The 25,270-nt window shown below is 27.3% G+C and overlaps 1 protein-coding gene and 1 pseudogene across 1 annotated transcript in view; both read right to left on the minus strand.

Moving 5' to 3' along the window:
* Positions 1-25,270, minus strand: part of LOC129748388 (ATP-binding cassette sub-family G member 1-like) — a 193,739-nt gene that overhangs the window by 143,198 nt on the left and 25,271 nt on the right. The gene's annotated exons all lie outside the window — the stretch shown is intronic.
* LOC129748393 (ATP-binding cassette subfamily G member 4-like) lies at positions 16,197-24,092 on the minus strand (annotated as a pseudogene).

Below are 25,270 nucleotides of genomic sequence, written 5' to 3' on the forward strand. Positions count from 1 at the left end.
TGTCATTTTTGTCATTTTTGTCATTTTTGTCATTTTTGTCATTTTTGTCATTTTTGTCATTTTTGTCATTTTTGTCATTTTTGTCATTTTTGTCATTTTTGTCATTTTTGTCATTTTTGTCATTTTTGTCATTTTTGTCATTTTGTCATTTTTGTCATTTTTGTCATTTTTGTCATTTTTGTCATTTTTGTCATTTTGTCATTTTTGTCATTTTTGTCATTTTTGTCATTTTTGTCATTTTTGTCATTTTTGTCATTTTTGTCATTTTTGTCATTTTTGTCATTTTTGTCATTTTTGTCATTTTTGTCATTTTTGTCATTTTTGTCATTTTTGTCATTTTTGTCATTTTTGTCATTTTTGTCATTTTTGTCATTTTTGTCATTTTTGTCATTTTTGTCATTTTTGTCATTTTTGTCATTTTTGTCATTTTGTCATTTTTGTCATTTTCGTCATTTTGTCAATTTTGTCATTTCTGTCATTTTCATCATTTTTGTCATTTTTGTAATTTTTGTAATTTTTGTAATTTTTGTAATTTTTGTAATTTTAGTAATTTTTGTAATTTTTGTAATTTTTGTAATTTTTGTAATTTTTGTAATTTTTGTAATTTTTGTAATTTTTGTAATTTTTGTAATTTTTGTAATTTATGTAATTTTTGTATTTTTTGTAATTTTTGTAATTTTTGTTATTTTTGTCATTTTTGTCATTTTTGTCATTTTTGTCATTTTTGTCATTTTTGTCATTTTTGTCATTTTTGTCATTTTTGTCATTTTTGTCATTTTTGTCATTTTTGTCATTTTTGTCATTTTTGTCATTTTTGTCATTTTTGTCATTTTTGTCATTTTTGTCATTTTTGTCATTTTTGTCATTTTTGTCATTTTTGTCATTTTTGTCATTTTTGTCATTTTTGTCATTTTTGTCATTTTTGTCATTTTTGTCATTTTTGTCATTTTTGTCATTTTTGTCATTTTTGTCATTTTTGTCATTTTTGTCATTTTTTGTCATTTTTGTCATTTTTGTCATTTTTGTCATTTTTGTCATTTTTGTCATTTTTGTCATTTTTGTCATTTTTGTCATTTTTGTCATTTTTGTCATTTTTGTCATTTTTGTCATTTTTGTCATTTTTGTCATTTTTGTCATTTTTGTCATTTTTGTCATTTTTGTCATTTTTGTCATTTTTGTCATTTTTGTCATTTATGTCATTTTTGTCATTTTTGTCATTTTTGTCATTTTTGTCATTTTTGTCATTTTTGTCATTTTTGTCATTTTTGTCATTTTTGTCATTTTTGTCATTTTTGTCATTTTTGTCATTTTTGTCATTTTTGTCATTTTTGTCATTTTTGTCATTTTTGTCATTTTTGTCATTTTTGTCATTTTTGTCATTTTGTCATTTTTGTCATTTTTGTCATTTTTGTCATTTTTGTCATTTTTGTCATTTTTGTCATTTTTGTCATTTTTGTCATTTTTGTCATTTTTGTCATTTTTGTCGTTTTTGTCATTTTTGTCATTTTTGTCATTTTTGTCATTTTTGTCATTTTTGTCATTTTTGTCATTTTTGTCATTTTTGTCATTTTTGTCATTTTTGTCATTTTTGTCATTTTTGTCATTTTTGTCATTTTTGTCATTTTTGTCATTTTTGTCATTTTTGTCATTTTTGTCATTTTTGTCATTTTTGTCATTTTTGTCATTTTTGTCATTTTTGTCATTTTTGTCATTTTTGTCATTTTTGTCATTTTTGTCATTTTTGTCATTTTTGTCATTTTTGTCATTTTTGTCATTTTTGTCATTTTTGTCATTTTGTCATTTTTGTCATTTTTGTCATTTTTGTAATTTTTGTCATTTTTGTCATTTTTGTCATTTTTGTCATTTTTGTCATTTTTGTCATTTTTGTCATTTTTGTCATTTTTGTCATTTTTGTCATTTTTGTCATTTTTGTCATTTTTGTCATTTTTGTCATTTTTGTCATTTTTGTCATTTTTGTCATTTTTGTCATTTTTGTCATTTTTGTCATTTTTGTCATTTTTGTCATTTTTGTCATTTATGTCATTTTTGTCATTTTTGTCATTTTTGTCATTTTTGTCATTTTTGTCATTTTTGTCATTTTTGTCATTTTTGCCATTTTTTGTCATTTTTGTCATTTTTGTCATTTTTGTCATTTTTGTCATTTTTGTCATTTTTGTCATTTTTGTCATTTTTGTCATTTTTGTCATTTTTGTCATTTTTGTCATTTTTGTCATTTTTGTCATTTTTGTCATTTTTGTCATTTTTGTCATTTTTGTCATTTTTGTCATTTTGTCATTTTTGTCATTTTTGTCATTTTCGTCATTTTGTGAATTTTGTCATTTCTGTCATTTTCATCATTTTTTGTCATTTTTGTAATTTTTGTAATTTTTGTAATTTTTGTAATTTTGTAATTTTTGTAATTTTTGTAATTTTTGTAATTTTTGTAATTTTTGTAATTTTTGTAATTTTTGTAATTTTTGTAATTTTTGTAATTTTTGTAATTTTTGTAATTTTTGTAATTTTTGTAATTTTTGTAATTTTTGTAATATTTGTAATTTTTGTCATTTTTGTCATTTTTGTCATTTTTGTCATTATTGTCATTTTTGTCATTTTTGTCATTTTTGTCATTTTTGTCATTTTTGTCATTTTTGTCATTTTTGTCATTTTTGTCACTTTTGTCATTTTTGTCATTTTTGTCATTTTTGTCATTTTTGTCATTTTTGTCATTTTGTCATTTTGTCATTTTTGTCCATTTTTGTCATTTTTGTCATTTTTGTCATTTTTGTCATTTTTGTCATTTTTGTCATTTTTGTCATTTTTGTCATTTTTGTCATTTTTGTCATTTTTGTCATTTTTGTCATTTTTGTCATTTTGTCATTTTTGTCATTTTTGTCATTTTTGTCATTTTTGGTCATTTTTGTCATTTTTGTCATTTTTGTCATTTTTGTCATTTTTGTCATTTTTGTCATTTTTGTCATTTTTGTCATTTTTGTCATTTTTGTCATTTTTGTCATTTTTGTCATTTTTGTCATTTTTGTCATTTTTGTCATTTTTTGTCATTTTTGTCATTTTTGTCATTATTGTCATTTTTGTCATTTTTGTCATTTTTGTCATTTTTGTCATTTTTGTCATTTTTGTCATTTTGTCATTTTTGTCATTTTTGTCATTTTTGTCATTTTTGTCATTTTTGTCATTTTTGTCATTTTTGTCATTTTTGTCATTTTTGTCATTTTTGTCATTTTTGTCATTTTTGTCATTTTTGTCATTTTTGTCATTTTTGTCATTTTTGTCATTTTTGTCATTTTTGTCATTTTTGTCATTTTTGTCATTTTGTCATTTTTGTCATTTTTGTCATTTTTGTCATTTTTGTCATTTTTGTCATTTTGTCATTTTTATCATTTTTGTCATTTTTGTCATTTTTGTCATTTTTGTCATTTTTGTCATTTTTGTCATTTTTGTCATTTTTGTCATTTTTGTCATTTTTGTCATTTTTGTCATTTTTGTCATTTTTGTCATTTTTGTCATTTTTGTCATTTTTGTCATTTTTGTCATTTTTGTCATTTTTGTCATTTTTGTCATTTTTGTCATTTTTGTCATTTTTGTCATTTTTGTCATTTTTGTCATTTTTTGTCATTTTTGTCATTTTGTCATTTTTGTCATTTTTGTCATTTTGTCATTTTTGTCATTTTTGTCATTTTTGTCATTTTTGTCATTTTTGTCATTTTTGTCATTTTTGTCATTTTTTGTCATTTTTGTCATTTTCGTCATTTTGTCAATTTTGTCATTTCTGTCATTTTCATCATTTTGTCATTGTTGTAATTTTTGTAATTTTGTAATTTTTGTAATTTTTGTAATTTTTGTAATTTTTGTAATTTTTGTAATTTTTGTAATTTTTGTAATTTTTGTAATTTTTGTAATTTTTGTAATTTTTGTAATTTTTGTAATTTTTGTAATTTTTGTAATTTTTGTAATTTTTGTTATTTTTTGTTATTTTTGTCATTTTTGTAATTTTTGTAATTTTTGTAATTTTTGTAATTTTTGTAATTTTTGTAATTTTTGTAATTTTTGTAATTTTTGTAATTTTTGTAATTTTTGTAATTTTTGTAATTTTTGTAATTTTTGTAATTTTTGTAATTTTTGTCATTTTTGTCATTTTTGTCATTTTTGTCATTTTTGTCATTTTTGTTATTTTTGTCATTTTTGTCATTTTTGTCATTTTTGTCATTTTTGTCATTTTTGTCATTTTTGTCATTTTTGTCATTTTTGTCATTTTTGTCATTTTTGTCATTTTTGTCATTTTTGTCATTTTTGTCATTTTTGTCATTTTTGTCATTTTTGTCATTTTTGTCATTTTTGTCATTTTTGTCATTTTTGACATTTTTGTCATTTTTGTCATTTTTGTCATTTTTGTCATTTTTGTCATTTTTGTCATTTTTGTCATTTTTGTCATTTTTGTCATTTTTGTCATTTTTGTCATTTTTGTCATTTTTGTCATTTTTGTCATTTTTGTCATTTTTGTCATTTTTGTCATTTTTGTCATTTTTGTCATTTTTGTCATTTTTGTCATTTTTGTCATTTTTGTCATTTTTGTCATTTTTTGTCATTTTTGTCATTTTTGTCATTTTTGTCATTTTTGTCATTTTTGTCATTTTTATCATTTTTGTCATTTTTGTCATTTTTGTCATTTTTGTCATTTTTGTCATTTTGTCATTTTTGTCATTTTTGTCATTTTTGTCATTTTTGTCATTTTTGTCATTTTGTCATTTTTGTCATTTTTGTCATTTTTGTCATTTTTGTCATTTTGTCATTTTTGTCATTTTTGTCATTTTTGTCATTTTTGTCATTTTTGTCATTTTTGTCATTTTTGTCATTTTTGTCATTTTTGTCATTTTTTGTCATTTTTGTCATTTTTGTCATTTTTGTCATTTTTGTCATTTTTGTCATTTTTGTCATTTTGTCATTTTGTCATTTTTGTCATTTTTGTCATTTTTGTCATTTTTGTCATTTTGTCATTTTTGTCATTTTTGTCATTTTGTCATTTTTGTCATTTTTGTCATTTTTGTCATTTTTGTCATTTTTTGTCATTTTTTGTCATTTTTGTCATTTTTGTCATTTTTGTCATTTTTGTCATTTTTGTCATTTTGTCAATTTTGTCATTTCTGTCATTTTCATCATTTTTGTAATTTTTGTAATTTTGAAATTTTGTAATTTTTGTAATTTTGTAATTTTGTAATTTTTGTAATTTTTGTAATTTTTTGTAATTTTTGTAATTTTTGTAATTTTTGTAATTTTTGTAATTTTTGTAATTTTTGTAATTTTTGTAATTTTTGTAATTTTTGTAATTTTTGTCATTTTTGTAATTTTTGTCATTTTTGTAATTTTTGTCATTTTTGTCATTTTTGTCATTTTTGTCATTTTTGTCATTTTTGTCATTTTTGTCATTTTTGTCATTTTTGTCACTTTTGTCATTTTTGTCATTTTTGTCATTTTTGTCATTTTTGTCATTTTTGTCATTTTTGTCATTTTTGGTCATTTTTGTCATTTTTGTCATTTTTGTCATTTTTGTCATTTTTGTCATTTTTGTCATTTTTGTCATTTTTGTCATTTTTGTCATTTTGTCATTTTTGTCATTTTTGTCATTTTTGTCATTTTTGTCATTTTTGTCATTTTTGTCATTTTTGTCATTTTTGTCATTTTTGTCATTTTTGTCATTTTTGTCATTTTGTCATTTTTGTCATTTTTGTCATTTTGTCATTTTTGTCATTTTTGTCATTTTTGTCATTTTTGTCATTTTTGTCATTTTTGTCATTTTTGTCATTTTTGTCATTTTTGTCATTTTTGTCATTTTTGTCATTTTTGTCATTTTTGTCATTTTTTGTCATTTTTGTCATTTTTGTCATTTTTGTCATTTTTGTCATTTTTGTCATTTTTGTCATTTTTGTCATTTTTGTCATTTTCGTCATTTTGTCAATTTTGTCATTTCTGTCATTTTCATCATTTTTGTCATTTTTGTAATTTTTGTAATTTTTGTAATTTCTGTAATTTTAGTAATTTTTGTAATTTTTTTAATTTTGTAATTTTTGTAGTTTTTGTAATTTTTGTAATTTTCTTGTAATTTTTGTAATTTTTGTAATTTTTGTAATTTTTGTAATTTTTGTAATTTTTGTAATTTTTGTCATTTTTGTCATTTTTGTCATTTTTGTCATTTTTGTCATTTTGTCATTTTTGTCATTTTTGTCATTTTTGTCATTTTTGTCATTTTTGTCATTTTTGTCATTTTTGTAATTTTTGTCATTTTTGTCATTTTTGTCACTTTTGTCATTTTGTCATTTTTGTCATTTTTGTCATTTTTGTCATTTTTGTCATTTTTGTCATTTTTGTCATTTTTGTCATTTTTGTCATTTTTGTCATTTTTGTCATTTTGTCATTTTTGTCATTTTTGTCATTTTTGTCATTTTGTCATTTTTGTCATTTTTGTCATTTTTGTCATTTTTGTCATTTTTGTCATTTTTGTCATTTTTGTCATTTTTGTCATTTTTGTCATTTTTGTCATTTTTGTCATTTTTGTCATTTTTGTCATATTTTGTCATTTTGTCATTTTTGTCATTTTTGTCATTTTTGTCATTTTGTCATTTTTGTCATTTTTGTCATTTTTGTCATTTTTGTCATTTTTGTCATTTTTTGTCATTTTTGTCATTTTTGTCATTTTTGTCATTTTGTCATTTTTGTCATTTTTGTCATTTTTGTCATTTTTTGTCATTTTTGTCATTTTTGTCATTTTTGTCATTTTTGTCATTTTCGTCATTTTGTCAATTTTGTCATTTCTGTCATTTTCATCATTTTTGTCATTTTTGTAATTTTTGTAATTTTTTGTAATTTTTGTAATTTTTGTAATTTTAGTAATTTTTGTAATTTTTGTAATTTTTGTAATTTTTGTAATTTTTGTAATTTTTGTAATTTTTGTAATTTTTGTAATTTTTGTAATTTTTGTAATTTATGTAATTTTTGTATTTTTTGTAATTTTTGTAATTTTTGTTATTTTTGTCATTTTTGTCATTTTTGTCATTTTTGTCATTTTGTCATTTTTGTCATTTTTGTCATTTTTGTCATTTTTGTCATTTTTGTCATTTTTGTCATTTTTGTCATTTTTGTCATTTTTGTCATTTTTGTCATTTTTGTCATTTTTGTCATTTTTGTCATTTTTGTCATTTTTGTCATTTTTGTCATTTTTGTCATTTTTGTCATTTTTGTCATTTTTGTCATTTTTGTCATTTTTGTCATTTTTGTCATTTTTGTCATTTTTGTCATTTTTGTCATTTTTGTCATTTTTGTCATTTTTGTCATTTTTGTCATTTTTGTCATTTTTGTCATTTTTGTCATTTTTGTCATTTTTGTCATTTTGTCATTTTTGTCATTTTTGTCATTTTTGTCATTTTTGTCATTTTTGTCATTTTTGTCATTTTTGTCATTTTTGTCATTTTTGTCATTTTTGTCATTTTGTCATTTTTGTCATTTTTGTCATTTTTGTCATTTATGTCATTTTTGTCATTTTTGTCATTTTTGTCATTTTTGTCATTTTTGTCATTTTTGTCATTTTTGTCATTTTTGTCATTTTTGTCATTTTGTCATTTTTGTCATTTTTGTCATTTTTGTCATTTTTGTCATTTTTGTCATTTTTGTCATTTTTGTCATTTTTGTCATTTTTGTCATTTTTGTCATTTTTGTCATTTTTGTCATTTTTGTCATTTTTGTCATTTTTGTCATTTTTGTCATTTTTGTCATTTTTGTCATTTTTGTCATTTTTGTCAGTTTTTGTCATTTTTGTCATTTTTGTCATTTTTGTCATTTTGTCATTTTTGTCATTTTTGTCATTTTTGTCATTTTTGTCATTTTTGTCATTTTGTCATTTTTGTCATTTTTGTCATTTTTGTCATTTTTGTCATTTTTGTCATTTTTGTCATTTTTGTCATTTTTGTCATTTTTGTCATTTTTGTCATTTTGTCATTTTTGTCATTTTTGTCATTTTTGTCATTTTTGTCATTTTTGTCATTTTTGTCATTTTTGTCATTTTTGTCATTTTTGTCATTTTTGTCATTTTTGTGTCATTTTTGTCATTTTTGTCATTTTGTCATTTTGTCATTTTTGTCATTTTTGTCATTTTTGTCATTTTTGTCATTTTGTCATTTTTGTCATTTTTGTCATTTTTGTCATTTTTGTCATTTTTGTCATTTTTGTCATTTTTGTCATTTTTGTCATTTTTGTCATTTTTGTCATTTTTGTCATTTTGTCATTTTTGTCATTTTTGTCATTTTTGTCATTTTGTCATTTTTGTCATTTTTGTCATTTTTGTCATTTTTGTCATTTATGTCATTTTTGTCATTTTTGTCATTTTGTCATTTTTGTCATTTTTGTCATTTTTGTCATTTTTGTCATTTTTGTCATTTTTGTCATTTTTGTCATTTTTGTCATTTTTGTCATTTTTGTCATTTTTGTCATTTTTGTCATTTTTGTCATTTTTGTCATTTTTGTCATTTTTGTCATTTTTGTCATTTTTTGTCATTTTTGTCATTTTTGTCATTTTTGGTCATTTTTGTCATTTTTGTCATTTTTGTCATTTTTGTCATTTTGTCATTTTTGTCATTTTCGTCATTTTGTGAATTTTTGTCATTTCTGTCATTTTCATCATTTTTGTCATTTTTGTAATTTTTGTAATTTTTGTAATTTTTGTAATTTTTGTAATTTTTGTAATTTTTGTAATTTTTGTAATTTTTGTAATTTTTGTAATTTTTGTAATTTTTGTAATTTTTGTAATTTTTGTAATTTTTGTAATTTTTGTAATTTTTGTAATTTTTGTAATTTTTGTAATTTTTGTAATTTTTGTAATATTTGTAATTTTGTCATTTTGTCATTTTTGTCATTTTTGTCATTTTTGTCATTTTGTCATTTTTGTCATTTTTGTCATTTTTGTCATTTTTGTCATTTTTGTCATTTTTGTCATTTTTGTCATTTTTGTCATTTTTGTCATTTTTGTCATTTTTGTCATTTTTGTCATTTTGTCATTTTTGTCATTTTTGTCATTTTTGTCATTTTTGTCATTTTTGTCATTTTTGTCATTTTTGTCATTTTTGTCATTTTTGTCATTTTTGTCATTTTGTCATTTTTGTCATTTTTGTCATTTTTGTCATTTTTGTCATTTTTGTCATTTTTGTCATTTTTGTCATTTTTGTCATTTTTGTCATTTTTGTCATTCTTTGTCATTTTTGTCATTTTTGTCATTTTTGTCATTTTGTCATTTTTGTCATTTTTGTCATTTTTGTCATTTTTGTCATTTTTGTCATTTTTGTCATTTTTGTCATTTTTGTCATTTTGTCATTTTTGTCATTTTTGTCATTTTTGTCATTTTTGTCATTTTTGTCATTTTTGTCATTTTTGTCATTTTTGTCATTTTTGTCATTTTTGTCATTTTTGTCATTTTTGTCATTTTGTCATTTTTGTCATTTTTGTCATTTTTGTCATTTTTGTCATTTTTGTCATTTTTGTCATTTTTGTCATTTTTGTCATTTTTGTCATTTTTGTCATTTTTGTCATTTTGTCATTTTTGTCATTTTTGTCATTTTTGTCATTTTTGTCATTTTTGTCATTTTTGTCATTTTTGTCATTTTTGTCATTTTTGTCATTTGTGTCATTTTTGTAATTTTTGTCAATTTTGTCTGTTTTAAAAATTTTGTCAATTTTGCTATTTTGTCATTTTTGTCATTTTTGTCATTTTTGTCATTTTTGTCATTTTTGTCATTTTTGTCATTTTTGTCATTTTTGTCATTTTTGTCATTTTTGTCATTTTTGTCATTTTTGTCATTTTTTGTCATTTTTGTCATTTTTGTCATTTTTGTCATTTTTGTCATTTTTGTCATTTTTGTCATTTTTGTCATTTTTGTCATTTTTGTCATTTTTGTCATTTTTGTCATTTTTGTCATTTTTGTCATTTTTGTCATTTTTGTCATTTTTGTCATTTTTGTCATTTTTGTCATTTTTGTCATTTTTGTCATTTTTGTCATTTTTGTCATTTTTGTCATTTTTGTCATTTTTGTCATTTTTGTCATTTTTGTCATTTTGTCATTTTTGTCATTTTTGTCATTTTTGTCATTTTTGTCATTTTTGTCATTTGTGTCATTTTTGTCATTTTTGTCAATTTTGTCAGTTTTGAAAATTTTGTCAATTTTGCTATTTTGTCATTTTTGTCATTTTTGTCATTTTTGTCATTTTTGTCATTTTTGTCATTTTTGTCATTTTTGTCATTTTTGTCATTTTTGTCATTTTTGTCATTTTTGTCATTTTTGTCATTTTTGTCATTTTTGTCATTTTTGTCATTTTTGTCATTTTTGTCATTTTTGTCATTTTTGTCATTTTTGTCATTTTTGTCATTTTTGTCATTTTTGTCATTTTTGTCATTTTTGTTATTTTTGTCATTTTTGTCATTTTTGTCATTTTTGTCATTTTTGTCATTTTTGTCATTTTTGTCATTTTTGTCATTTTTGTTATTTTTGTCATTTTGTCATTTTTGTCATTTTTGTCATTTTTGTCATTTTTGTCATTTTTGTCATTTTTGTCATTTTTGTCATTTTTGTCATTTTTGTCATTTTTGTCATTTTTGTCATTTTTGTCATTTTTGTCATTTTTGTCATTTTTGTCATTTTTGTCATTTTTGTCATTTTTGTCATTTTTGTCATTTTTGTCATTTTTGTCATTTTTGTCATTTTTGTCATTTTTGTCATTTTTGTCATTTTTGTCATTTTTGTCATTTTTGTCATTTTTGTCATTTTTGTCATTTTTGTCATTTTTGTCATTTTTGTCATTTTTGTCATTTTTGTCATTTTTGTCATTTTTGTCATTTTTGTCATTTTTGTCATTTTTGTCATTTTTGTCATTTTTGTCAGTTTTGTCATTTTTGTCATTTTTGTCATTTTTGTCATTTTTGTCATTTTTGTCATTTTTGTCATTTTGTAATTTTTGTCAATTTTGTCAGTTTTGAAAATTTTGTCAATTTTGCTATTTTGTCATTTTTGTCATTTTTGTCATTTTTGTCATTTTTGTCATTTTTGTCATTTTTGTCATTTTTGTCATTTTTGTCATTTTTGTCATTTTTGTCATTTTTGTCATTTTTGTCATTTTTGTCATTTTTGTCATTTTTGTCATTTTTGTCATTTTTGTCATTTTTGTCATTTTTGTCATTTTTGTCATTTTTGTCATTTTTGTCATTTTTGTCATTTTTGTCATTTTTGTCATTTTTGTCATTTTGTCATTTTTGTCATTTTTGTCATTTTTGTCATTTTTGTCATTTTTGTCATTTTTGTCATTTTTGTCATTTTTGTCATTTTTGTCATTTTTGTCATTTTTGTCATTTTTGTCATTTTTGTCATTTTGTCATTTTTGTCATTTTTGTCATTTTGTCATTTTTGTCATTTTTGTCATTTTTGTCATTTTTGTCATTTTTGTCATTTTTGTCATTTTTGTCATTTTTGTCATTTTTGTCATTTTTGTCATTTTTGTCATTTTTGTCATTTTTGTCATTTTTGTCATTTTTGTCATTTTTGTCATTTTTGTCATTTTTGTCATTTTTGTCATTTTTGTCATTTTTGTCATTTTTGTCATTTTTGTCATTTTTGTCAATTTTGTCATTTCTGTCATTTTCATCATTTTTGTCATTTTTGTAATTTTTGTAATTTTTGTAATTTTTGTAATTTTTGTAATTTTTGTAATTTTTGTAATTTTTGTAATTTTTGTCATTTTTGTCATTTTTGTCATTTTTGTCATTTTTGTCATTTTTGTCATTTTTGTCATTTTTGTCATTATTGTCATTTTTGTCATTTTTGTCATTTTTGTCATTTTTGTCATTTTTGTCATTTTTGTCATTTTTATCATTTTTGTCATTTTTGTCATTTTTGTCATTTTTGTCATTTTTGTCATTTTTGTCATTTTTGTCATTTTTGTCATTTTTGTCATTTTTGTCATTTTTGTCATTTTTGTCATTTTTGTCATTTTTGTCATTTTTGTCATTTTTTGTCATTTTTGTCATTTTTGTCATTTTTGTCATTTTTGTCATTTTTGTCATTTTGTCATTTTTGTCATTTTTGTCATTTTTGTCATTTTTGTCATTTTTGTCATTTTTGTCATTTTTTGTCATTTTTGTCATTTTTGTCATTTTTGTCATTTTTGTCATTTTTGTCATTTTTGTCATTTTTGTCATTTTTGTCATTTTTGTCATTTTTGTCATTTTTGTCATTTTGTCATTTTTGTCATTTTTGTCATTTTTGTCATTTTGTCATTTTTGTCATTTTTGTCATTTTTGTCATTTGTGTCATTTTTGTAATTTTTGTAATTTTTGTCAATTTTGTCAGTTTTAAAAATTTTGTCAATTTTGCTATTTTGTCATTTTTGTCATTTTTGTCATTTTTGTCATTTTTGTCATTTTTGTCATTTTTGTAATTTTTGTCATTTTTGTCATTTTTGTCATTTTTGTCATTTTTGTCATTTTTGTCATTTTTGTCATTTTTGTCATTTTTGTCATTTTTGTCATTTTTGTCATTTTTGTCATTTTTGTCATTTTTGTCATTTTTGTCATTTTTGTCATTTTTGTCATTTTTGTCATTTTTGTCATTTTTGTCATTTTTGTCATTTTTGTCATTTTTGTCATTTTTGTCATTTTTGTCATTTTTGTCATTTTTGTCATTTTGTCATTTTGTCATTTTTGTCATTTTTGTCATTTTTGTCATTTTTGTCATTTTTGTCATTTTTGTCATTTTTGTCATTTTTGTCATTTTTGTCATTTTTGTCATTTTGTCATTTTTGTCATTTTTGTCATTTTTGTCATTTTTGTCATTTTTGTCATTTTTGTCATTTTTGTCATTTTTGTCATTTTTGTCATTTTTGTCATTTTTGTCATTTTTGTCATTTTTGTCATTTTTGTCATTTTTTGGCATTTTTGTCATTTTTGTCATTTTTGTCATTTTTGTCATTTTTGTCATTTTTGTCATTTTTGTCATTTTTGTCATTTTGTCATTTTTGTCATTTTTGTCATTTTTGTCATTTTTGTCATTTTTGTCATTTTTGTCATTTTTGTCATTTTTTGTCATTTTGTCATTTTTGTCATTTTTGTCATTTTTTGTCATTTTGTCATTTTTTGTCATTTTTGTCATTTTTGTCATTTTTGTCATTTTTGTTATTTGTGTCATTTTTGTAATTTTTGTCAATTTTGTCAGTTTTGAAAATTTTGTCATTTTGCAATTTTGTCATTTTTGTAATTTTTGTCATTTTTGTCATTTTTGTCATTTTTGTCATTTTTGTCATTTTTGTCATTTTTGTCATTTTTGTCATTTTTTGTCATTTTTGTCATTTTTGTCATTTTTGTCATTTTTGTCATTTTTGTCATTTTTGTCATTTTTGTCATTTTTGTCATTTTTGTCATTTTTGTCATTTTTGTCATTTTTGTCATTTTTGTCATTTTTGTCATTTTGTGTCATTTTTGTCATTTTTGTCATTTTTGTCATTTTTGTCATTTTTGTCATTTTTGTCATTTTTGTCATTTTGTCATTTTTGTCATTTTTGTCATTTTTGTCATTTTTGTCATTTTTGTCATTTTTGTCATTTTTGTCATTTTTGTCATTTTTGTCATTTTGTCATTTTGTCATTTTTGTCATTTTTGTCATTTTTGTCATTTTTGTCATTTTTGTCATTTTTGTCATTTTTGTCCATTTTGTCATTTTTGTCATTTTTGTCATTTTTGTCATTTTTGTCATTTTGTCATTTTGTCATTTTTGTCATTTTTGTCATTTTGTCATTTTTGTCATTTTTGTCATTTTTGTCATTTTTGTCATTTTTGTTATTTGTGTCATTTTTGTAATTTTTGTCAATTTTGTCAGTTTTGAAAATTTTGTCAATTTTGCAATTTTGTCATTTTTGTAATTTTTGTAATTTTTGTCATTTTTGTCATTTTTGTCATTTTTGTCATTTTTGTCATTTTGTCATTTTTGTCATTTTTGTCATTTTTGTCATTTTTGTCATTTTTGTCATTTTTGTCATTTTGTCATTTTTGTCATTTTTGTCATTTTTGTCATTTTTGTCATTTTTGTCATTTTTGTCATTTTTGTCATTTTTGTCATTTTTGTCATTTTTGTCATTTTTGTCATTTTTGTCATTTTTGTCATTTTTGTTCATTTTTGTCATTTTTGTCATTTTGTCCATTTTTGTCATTTTTGTCATTTTTGTCATTTTTGTCATTTTTGTCATTTTTGTCATTTTTGTCATTTTTGTCATTTTTGTCATTTTTGTCATTTTGTCATTTTTGTCATTTTTGTCATTTTTGTCATTTTTGTCATTTTTGTCATTTTGTCATTTTGTCATTTTTGTCATTTTTGTCATTTTTGTCATTTTTGTCATTTTTGTCATTTTTGTCATTTTTGTCATTTTTGTCATTTTGTCATTTTGTCATTTTTGTCATTTTTGTCATTTTGTCATTTTTGTCATTTTTGTCATTTTTGTCATTTTTGTCATTTTTGTCATTTTTGTCATTTTTGTCATTTTTGTCATTTTTGTCATTTTGTCATTTTTGTCATTTTTGTCATTTTGTCATTTTTGTCATTTTTGTCATTTTTGTCATTTTTGTCATTTTTGTCATTTTTGTCATTTTTGTCATTTGTCATTTTTGTCATTTTTGTCATTTTTGTCATTTTTGTCATTTTTGTCATTTTGTCATTTTTGTCATTTTTGTCATTTTTTGTCATTTTTGTCATTTTTGTCATTTTTGTCATTTTTGTCATTTTTGTCATTTTTGTCATTTTTGTCATTTTTGTCATTTTTGTCATTTTTGTCATTTTTGTCATTTTTGTCATTTTTGTCATTTTTGTCATTTTTGTCATTTTTGTCATTTTTGTCATTTTGTCATTTTTGTCATTTTTGTCATTTTTGTCATTTTGTCATTTTTGTCATTTTTGTCATTTTGTCATTTTTGTCATTTTTGTCATTTTTGTCATTTTTGTCATTTTTGTCATTTTTGTCATTTTTGTCATTTTTGTCATTTTTGTTCATTTTTGTCATTTTTGTCATTTTTGTCATTTTTGTCATTTTTGTCATTTTTGTCATTTTTGTCATTTTTGTCATTTTTGTCATTTTTGTCATTTTTGTCATTTTGTCATTTTTGTCATTTTTGTCATTTTTGTCATTTTTGTCATTTTTGTCATTTTTGTCATTTTGTCATTTTGTCATTTTTGTCATTTTTGTCATTTTTGTCTATTTTGTCAGTTTTGAAAATTTTGTCAATTTTGCTTTTTTGTCAATTTTGTCAATTTTGTCAATTTTGTCAATTTTGTCAATTTTGTCAATTTTGTCAATTTTGTCAATTTTGTCATTTTTTCAATTTTGTCAATTATGTCAATTTTGTCAATTTTGTCAATTTTGTCAATTTTGTCAATTTTGTCAATTTTGTCAATTTTGTCAATTTTGTCAATTTTGTCAATTTCGTCAATTTTGTCAATTTTTGTCAATTTTGTCAATTTTGTCATTTTTGTCATTTTTGTCATTTTTGTCAATTTTGTCATTTTGTCAATTTTGTCAATTTTGTCAATTTTGTCAATTTTGTCAATTTTGTCAATTTTGTCAATTTTGTCAATTTTGTCAATTTTGTCAATTTTGTCAATTTTGTCAATTTTGTCAATTTTGTCAATTTTGTCAATTTTGTCAATTTTGTCAATTTTGTCAATTTTGTCAATTTTGTCAATTTTGTCAATTTTGTCAATTTTGTCAATTTTGTCAATTTTGTCAATTGTGTCAATTTTGTCAATTTTGTCAATTTTGTCAATTTTGTCAATTTTGTCAATTTTGTCAATTTTGTCAATTTTGTCAATTTTGTCAATTTTGTCAATTTTGTCAATTTTGTCAATTTTGTCAATTTGTCAATTTTGTCAATTTTGTCAATTTTGTCATTTTTGTCAATTTTGTCAAGTTTGTCACTTTTGTGAATTTTATCAATTATGTCAATTTTGTCATTTTTGTTTATCCTTTCGCTCGTTTTGATCATCAAAGAAATTTTCTTGACTACAGGGGTTTTAAAATGCGAAAAAGATGCAAATCGACCCACCATATTCTTATTTTTTTGATAATTTCGTTCGGCTTGAATTAAAAAAAAATCTTATAAAAATCTTTATTGTTATCTACAGTAAAAGGCAGTTAGTATGTTTCGAGGCACAGATTCCGTTTATGATGAGGTAACGTATTTGATTTTATCAGTGGAAAATTGATTGCCATTTCAAGTGGTTCACCATTTTCATTGATTTGATTCTCTAATTTCATCAAATTGTGCAGCATTAATGGATTACGGTATCATTGGGTATGTTATTCTTATACTTTAAATACAACAAAGTTTCTTGCACCGAAATAATTGTTCAACTTCTGTTTTTAAACTAAAATAAACATACTGACTTAGTGTTATTTTTTCAGATCTTCCTTTCTTCGAGTCCTATTGAACTGATCTACTGGTTCCATCTTAATCTCAAACCGTAAACTTATGTATAACAAAATGTGCAGCACAACAATCCAGACTCCAAGACCAGCCAAGTCTATCCAATAGTTGCCTCCATCAATTTCAAGCATTTCCATCACCTTCTTGGGCTTCCAATAGTAGCAGAACATATCTTCGCAACCAATCTCTGTCCGATTGAACCCATAACTGGTCAGAGCTAGTCCCTCAAATCCGTATCGGAAGTGAGAAACATATGTCAACGGCTTGAACACATCCAGTAGCTCACTATAGCGGATGAAAAATCCGGAAAACAAAATCATCGGAATCAATGAGCTCGGTACAACGAACGGACTAACGTCGACAGGAAAAATACTTCCGGCAACCATTCCATACATCTGGGCTGTCCACCCCATCAGGGCGCAGATCACCCAAAACTGCACGATTCGAGTAGTTTCGTTCGGCTGCCCAGTCAGATAGTAGGCGATCAGCATGAAACATGTCACTCCAGCTAACATCAGTGGGAAGTCAGCCACAATTTTAGACCAATAGTAGGCCCCGACAGTGTAGCAGTTACTTTTGTGCTCCCGAACAAAGACGGCCATCTCCATGGGAACTGTTAAAGTTAATAACAAAAATTTTATATCAAAAAAGGCCCATATAAAAACGCATCCCATCCCACGCTACTCACACGTCAGCACCACGGTCATAGAATTGGAGAACATGATAAATGAGCAACATCACCAGACAGCTCACGTTCGAAAGCACCTTGGCGCCATTGTCGCCCACGTTGTAAAAAACGGCTCCGATGATCAGCCCGAACAGAATGTGCCCAATGAATCGTAACCGCGTCAGGGCCAGATTCCGAATCGTTCCCAGTGCGGTGCGACGGGTTAGAACCGAGAATTGGCGCAACGCAGAAATCGGATACTGGGGACTGCGATTTGGTTTTTCCATATCAACTGTTTCGTCATGAAGGTAGCCCGTTTCGAGCAGTTTTTTCTCGTTTACCGACTGTCGTCCGTCGTGGATGCCTAGGGGAGGGAGAGTTCATCGTGATTAGTAGTATGCTTTCGAGGTCTGGCATACTTTCAGGCGTTTTTCATACGACAAGTATGAAGAATGGTGTCTTCATACGGGGTTTTGGTATTTTTTAAAAACTTATCTGTATTTTTATTCCTGATATCTACATTGTTATTCCAATACCATACTCATGACTTTCAGATTGATCCAAACAACACATGATTAGAATAAATCAGCACTCACCATTCTTTTCTTCAGTAAGGACGGTTCCAGCATACAGTGCATGAGAGTTTCCAGTTTATCAGGATCTGTTTTTTATGGTTGAAGCCACTTTCAGAGCTAAAGAAAGAACATCAGCTGTTATACCTGCTTTGTATCTTGAAAGAATAATTTAAAAAAAAACTATATTCAACCCTATTGCATTTTATTATGAGAAGTTTAATTCGAAGATATAACTTACAATAAATGCCAGTTTCAAATGTGAAATCATCAAAAAATAATTAAAAAAAGATACTATACAGTTCGTATGGAGCTGATTTGATGATAATAAATTGATTTAATATTTTTTTGCTCAATTCTATATTTTGCTAAGAATTAAGATGAAAGAATTAATCTAACTTCTAAAAATATGTCATACAAAAATAGAAAAAAGGAAACAAACATAAAGATAAAAGTTAAAGGTTTGAATTTATGGTATTAAAATATTGATCTTCGGTTTTTCATTCCCAAATGGGAGCATTCTGTTTGACTCGATGTTTAGAAAAGTTATTATTGATAGCTCAATTAAAAATAAAAATTTTAGTACATATCTCGCAGACCCGGTGTGCTGTCTGTAGTACCGTAAACTTATTGAAAGGATTTCTCGATTTATGTTTTTTTGATATCCAAGGAACACTCCGATATCACGAAAGTCAACAATAATATTTTTAACGGTTTAAGGTAGTATAGCAACTATAGTATTTTGGAAGTTAGTTGCTCCTTTCCAGAATACTACAAGTTTGTGGATTCGTAAAATTAATTAAATTTCGATTTATTGTTGAATATGCAGTAAGAGCAAAGGCGCTTTCTTACATTAAACAAAGAGCACATACATTGAGGATCTAAGTGAAACTTTATGATCCTTTGAAGTGGTCAAATTTATGCTTAACTCTAAGGCGTACATTTATCAAGGATAGCATCTTACAAATGCTAAAACCACCAATCCACAGAATGATTCCCTTCCATGCCATGACCGAGATCTCATTGTTCAACAATTCGTTTAAAAGTTCTATTTAATTCAGGAAATGTGGTCCCAAAAATAATGTCAAACAATTGTCCGTACACTCGAGGGTTTGCAGAAGAATATTTAAATTTTTTTATTCATTTTTAATAATTAACATATCGTCACTCGAGGCTGATGCAAAATAATGTTGCAGATATGTTTCCATTCTGTTTTTAAACTTTTTTCAATAGCTGTGTCACTCGAGACATTTTGAAATTCAAATGAGTAAAACCACTCGAGGTTTGAAGAGAAATATTAAAAACTGTTTATTCATTTTTAATATTAAACATATACGTTATTCGAGACTTATGCATAATAATTTTGCAGATATGATTCATTTTTTTCAGCCACTTGAAGCCTCGTTTTACAACTAGTTTTCAAATTTTTTTTAAGTAATTTATGTCACTCGAGACATTTTTGAAATTTCAATGAATAAAACCACTCGAGGTTTGAAGAGAAATATTGAAAACTCTTTTATTCATTTTTAATATTAATATCGTTACTCGAGACTTATGCATCATAATTTTGCAGATATGTTTTTTTTTCTTTTTTTTTTTAGCCAATTGAAGCTTGGTTTAAAACTGTTTTTCAGTTTTTGTTTTTAAATTTCAATAGATAATGTCAGGCTCTCAGGTCACTCTAGCCGACAGGCTTATAGGTTCTTCTTAACAGTTTTTAATTCTTATGGATACATACACTTTTAATTTGAAAAATTATTAGTCACGCACGGCTTGTTTAACAAAATTTATTTATAATTTTATCATTTTTCCACAGTTTTGAAATATTTTTAATTCATGATTTACAACATATCATTCAGATCATTAAACACTTTCTGAACAAAATTATAATCATTCCATTTTAGTATATCCTTATTGTGATAGATACCACGTAGAAATAATTTGAAATCATTAATGTAAATGCATTCTCATAATTTTTAACGTAACACGTGTGAAAGTTTTCAGATGTAGTATGTCAAGCTTTAATGCATGTTTCCTAATTTTGCTTACACGATTTCATCTAACCAAAAACTTCACAACATCACACATTTTAGCTATGGCAAAAACAGAAATAAACATCAACGCTACTTGTTTCCATGTCAGCAACAATCATATGAATTAAAAAAATATTACCTTTTTTCAATTCATCACTCATGTTCCTTTGATTCAATCCAATCCGGCTACGGCCCTTTTCCTGTTCCCAAATTCCAATTACTATTATCAAACACAAAATCGACCCGCACACTTATAAAATTTAAAAACTTGGCGATCCTACAGTTCATTATACTAAAGAAGTGTTTAAAATGACAATATTTCATAGATAGCTCGAAGTGATTTCAACCGGATACCGATACAGCTAAATATTTTCAAACTTAATAAAAACACTTCCGTTTGCTTTAACAAATGTTTTAAATCTGATTTTTATTTTCAAAGCTAACTATGACTGTGATATTCATTTTTTTTTCGTTACTTTGTAGCAATCTCTTTTCCTCTTTAGCTGTTTTTATTCCTAACGGTACAACCGACTTCTGTTCGACATGTTTGTGCTATTCATTTTTCTCCGTTCTGCACCGTAATTCAAATTTTTTCTCTAACTGCCGATTTTGTACATATTTTCCATATCATGTGTAAAGCACCAAACCGAATAGCGATAGTAGGACTAGCGACGCTTTTTTTTAGCGAGATTCCTATCATTCGCAGTTTTGTTTTTTTTTCAGTCCAGTAGGCGATTTCAATGTAGTATTCCAACATTGTTTACGATATTTACTGTAGGTCGCGAATCTATTGACAGTGTTTTGATCCCGATGGTTTGTTTACTCAGTGGTGAAAATTTCATCAAGATTGAAGCAGTCAGTCAGAAATTATCGCGATGGATTTCGCGAGAGAAAATTCTGCACACTCACGTAGAGAAACCGACGTGGTCAGGGGTAAAGATCGTGAAATTCCTGAAATATCCAAAATCGACTGTAAATTCGGTGCTACAACGTTACCGGGAGACCCTTACGATGGATCGAGCAAAACAAACCAGGCGTAAAAGTGGAACATATGACCGGAAGCTGCGAGCAAAGGTAATTGGATTAATTCACAATAATCCTGGAATCTCCTTGCGTGATTTGGCGAAAAAGTTCAAGACGAACCACAGTACAGCTCGACGAATTTGTTTGCGCGAAGGCTTGCGGTCGTATCATGCAAGCAAACGCCCCAACAGGACGCTGAAACAAAACCTGGTTGTCAAAACCAGGGCAAGGAAGTTGTACGAGAAAGTGTTGACCAAATACAACGGATGCATTTTGATGGACGACGAAACTTACGTCAAAATGGATTTTGGACAAATACCCGGTAACAAATTTTACCTTGCGAAGCGTAAAGGGAATGTTGCGGGCATGATTTGGCAAGGGATCTGTAGTTGTGGGAAGAAGACTAAGATTTTCATCACTAGGGACACAATGAATGGAAATGTTTACAAAGAAGAATGTCTCCAGAAGAGGGTTTTGCCATTCATTCGGTCCCACAAAGGTCCGGTGAAGTTCTGGCCGGACCTGGCAAGCTGCCACTACAGCCGGGATGTCGTTAAGTGGCATAAGGAGAACAAGATCGATTTTGTTGAAAAAAGTATCAATCCACCAAACTGTCCGGATTTTCGTCCCATCTAGAAATATTGGGCAATAGTTAAGGGCAAACTGAAGAAATGTGGCAGAACCATGGAAAAACCCGCTCAAATGGAAAAGTGGTGGAACAATATGGCGAATGAGGTTACCAGCAGTACTGTGCAGAAAATGATGGGTGGTATCACAAAAAAAGTTCGAAAATTCATCCGAAAAGCTGACAAATGATTTTTATGTATTTTTTTCCTTAAAGTGCAATAAAAACCCTACAAAATGACATTTTACTTTTGTTGTACGTTATTTCTTTGCGGAGAAATGATCTATTTTATCCAACCAGATTCTATGTGAAACAGACTTTAATTTCCCAGCATTCTTGAAACATGTAACGAACAAAGCTATAGATTCAAGCATCAAGTCAAAACCCACCTGAAAGCCAAGCTTACAAGCTTCTTAAATTGAAGTAAAGCAAAACTAATTAAGGTGTGAACCAGCTCGAACTATTTCCTTTAACAGAGAGCAATCTCACTGGGTACTTAAAAAAAAGTCAAATTCCTCACTTGGAAAATACCTGTCATTAATCTCCACAATAGAACTTTTTTCTATACTCCCTCTTTTCTTTAATCCAGTTTCAAACTTTAATTTTATTCCTCTCATACCTTATCACAAGACGAGCCCCAGAAACAACGTTGAGGCAGGTGAAGACGGCAGCGGAGAAGGAATTGATTCAAATCAAGATTTAATTGTGCCTCGAAGATCAAGAAAAATGATACCATATGATAGTGTTTACTTGGAAGGGGACTTATTCAAGTGATGATATACAAAACAACTCACCAAAATCAGCACGATTGTAATACTGTGGACACACGAAACCCGCCGTCTCCAACGTTGGTATCAACCGCTCCAAAGATCCCTTGTACATACATCGTCCATCAGCAACCACGTAGATATCGTCAAACAGCTCCAGCAGATCGGAACTAGGCTGATGAATAACACTGATCACACATCGACCCTGTTTTGCCAAATCTTTCATGTAGGATATCACTTGGAAAGAAGACTCACTATCCAGCCCGCTAGTTGGTTCATCGAAGAACATGATTTTAGGATTGGATACCAGCTCTAAACCAATGGAAAGTCGTTTGCGTTCTCCTCCGGAAAGAACTTTCACTTGATTGTGGACACATTTTTCCAAACCGAGTAACGTAATGATATCGTTGACGATTTTGGTTTTATGGATTTCGGGTTACGCTAATTGGAAGCTTCAGATCCGCGGCATAATGGAGGGTTTCGTGAACCGTAATGTTCTGAAGTAACGGGACGTCTTGAGCGGTGTAAGCTATAAGCTGCCGGTACTTTACCCGATCGATTGGCTCATTGTTGATCAGTATTCTACCCTTGACGCCTTTCGTTCTAAAATTATAAGCGTTTTAGTAAAGAGATTGTAAAGTGATCAAAAAGTTACCTGAAGCCACTGATGACGTTCAGCAGGGATGACTTCCCTGCACCGGATGGTCCCCATTATGGCACTGAGCCTTCCGGAAAGAAAAGTACCGGAGATGTTTTTAAGTAGATGCTTGGTGCCATCTTTTTGCTCCACCTTATAGGAGATTTGCTGAAACGTAAGGCTGGTGATGGATTTGACCAGTGGAATGATGACTTCTACCGTTTCTTCCGAACTCATGATGACTACGCTAGGGTATCACACACTGACCTATTAATAGAAGTCAATTGAAGCATCCAGAGCTCTCAGCTCAGTTAAGTAACGGTAAAAAACGCGATGTTTTTGTTTACGTATAGCTCTGTAACAGGTGCTTTTCGGGCTCTCCGTTGACGAAAACAGATCTCCTCCTGTGTTGTTTACCTTCGCTTTATTTGATATCTCTCAGATTTACTTTTGGTTTCATGAGAATACTTCTCGTTCCTCATGAATGACGTCAGCTGTGCGAATTTCAACTAGATTGATTTGTCGTTTGCTTCTGAGGCCAATTTCAGCCGATAAATTGTTGGTTCATGCTTGGCTTCTAAAACGGTTCCAAACGGTCATTAAAATCTCTCCCGTCCGAATTAGTGGGGAATGCGCTCCCAAACGAATGCCGCAGCAGTAAAAGTATCAACGTCGAATAGTTATTTATATTCTCCCCACGACGATACACTCAAAGACAACAACAAAAATTGGTGGGTCTTTCAGAACTACTCGCTAGTGGAGACAAGTTTGGAATGAGGAATATGTAATCTTTTCCGGTTTCGGCTTTCAATTCACCATTGTCTGGCTCCAGTTTTTCCACCTACACCATTGATTTGTGTTCCCGAACCGCCCATCAATGACCTTTCAACAGCTGGAACCTGTTTCATTGACTCATAAGATCGATTCTCAAGAATGCACTTTTCCCCCTCAGGTGAAACAAATCGTACAGATCGACCATCAAAAGCTGTGCGGCTAGACTTTCTCTAAACTTTTGTTCAGACTTTCGAGATGAAAACATAATCTAACAAATTTCTAAGCGCCACCACATGTGCCTATACTTATGAGATTCTTAATCACTATCACTTTTGTCACCCGGAGAGACAGAATGGCGGACGCGTTAGGTACCAACAGATGAAGCGGTCCAAGCAACCGGTTCCTTTGAGTCACGAGAGAAGACTAAATAATGGAAAACTTGAACGAGAGCTCCACTGGCTGGCTGCCTGACTGAGGAGCGCGAGCGAATGGTGGTTAACATGAATGTGTATCGATCGATGAATGAATTCGTGCTACCCTCAAACAAAAGAAATTTTTCACGGTCCCAGAAGCAAGAACGCCACATGACATGCTGCGATGGGTGATAAGTTGTTCATTCTACTCCTCTCGCGTTCTCTGAATAGCCTTCTTGGGGTCAAGCAAAGCATGCTGTGCTGGGGGATTTGGTAAGCTGGCGCTCTTAATTAATGGTGATCCAAGTGAGCGAAAACGCTATTTTCTGAGCGAAAACGCTTTGTTTTTCAAGCCTCGAAAGGGGCCGGTATGTTTTGGTTCATTCATGTTTATCAACTGAGGGATTTGTGAGCGTGAATATTCACTAGGCAGAGGTGTTGTTAGGAACAACAACAAGGAAACATGTATGTCTACACTCATCGAGACGTCGGTGAGCCGTTGTAACCTTTTCGAGGAATTCATGATGTTTAAGGCTTATGGTCTTCCTTTTTTTGATCCTCATGTTTCCCTAAAATTATCCAGCACCTCGAAAAAAAAACTCGAAAATTTCAGCCGTGAAATGTGCCAAGATAGAATCTTAAAGATTTGAGTTAAATCAATAATTTGAATTTTTTGAATGTTTTTAACATACATTTCCGATTGATTGATTGATTGAACTCAGTTGGCAAGTCTGTTGTCACTTGAGCCGATGTCCGCGAGTTCGAGCTCAAGAGTAAACATCAAACACAGTTGTACCGGATAAGTTTTTCAATAACGATCCGCCAACTGCACCGTTGATAAAGTCGCGAATGCCATGAAGATGGTAAAACGACTATAATCGAAACAAAAAGAATAGTCAAAATTCATTTTCCCGCGGGTCAAGGTTTTTTAAACCCTAATGACCCCTGAATATATATAAACATTTTATTTCTTTAATGTACATAACGAGCCCACAGGTGGATTTATGATGTGAAATTTTCATAAAGAAGTTACGCTTCTGCTGTCCGCTAGCTTCAAAATAAGGCATTTTTTTGTGAAAATCTTGGCCACTCCGAGTTTATTGTTTTGTCTTACTTTCTTTGTAGATACATTCAAAGAAAAGGTTAACAATTTTCCGAATATTGTGTCAAACTTTTAAAGAAACAAAAAGCCACTTTTTGATAAGATGGGTGCAATTTCCGCAATAATTAAAACAAAACATTTGATATC

The sequence above is a fragment of the Uranotaenia lowii genome, chromosome 2, assembly GCF_029784155.1.
Source record: "Uranotaenia lowii strain MFRU-FL chromosome 2, ASM2978415v1, whole genome shotgun sequence".
Lineage (NCBI taxonomy): Eukaryota > Metazoa > Arthropoda > Insecta > Diptera > Culicidae > Uranotaenia > Uranotaenia lowii.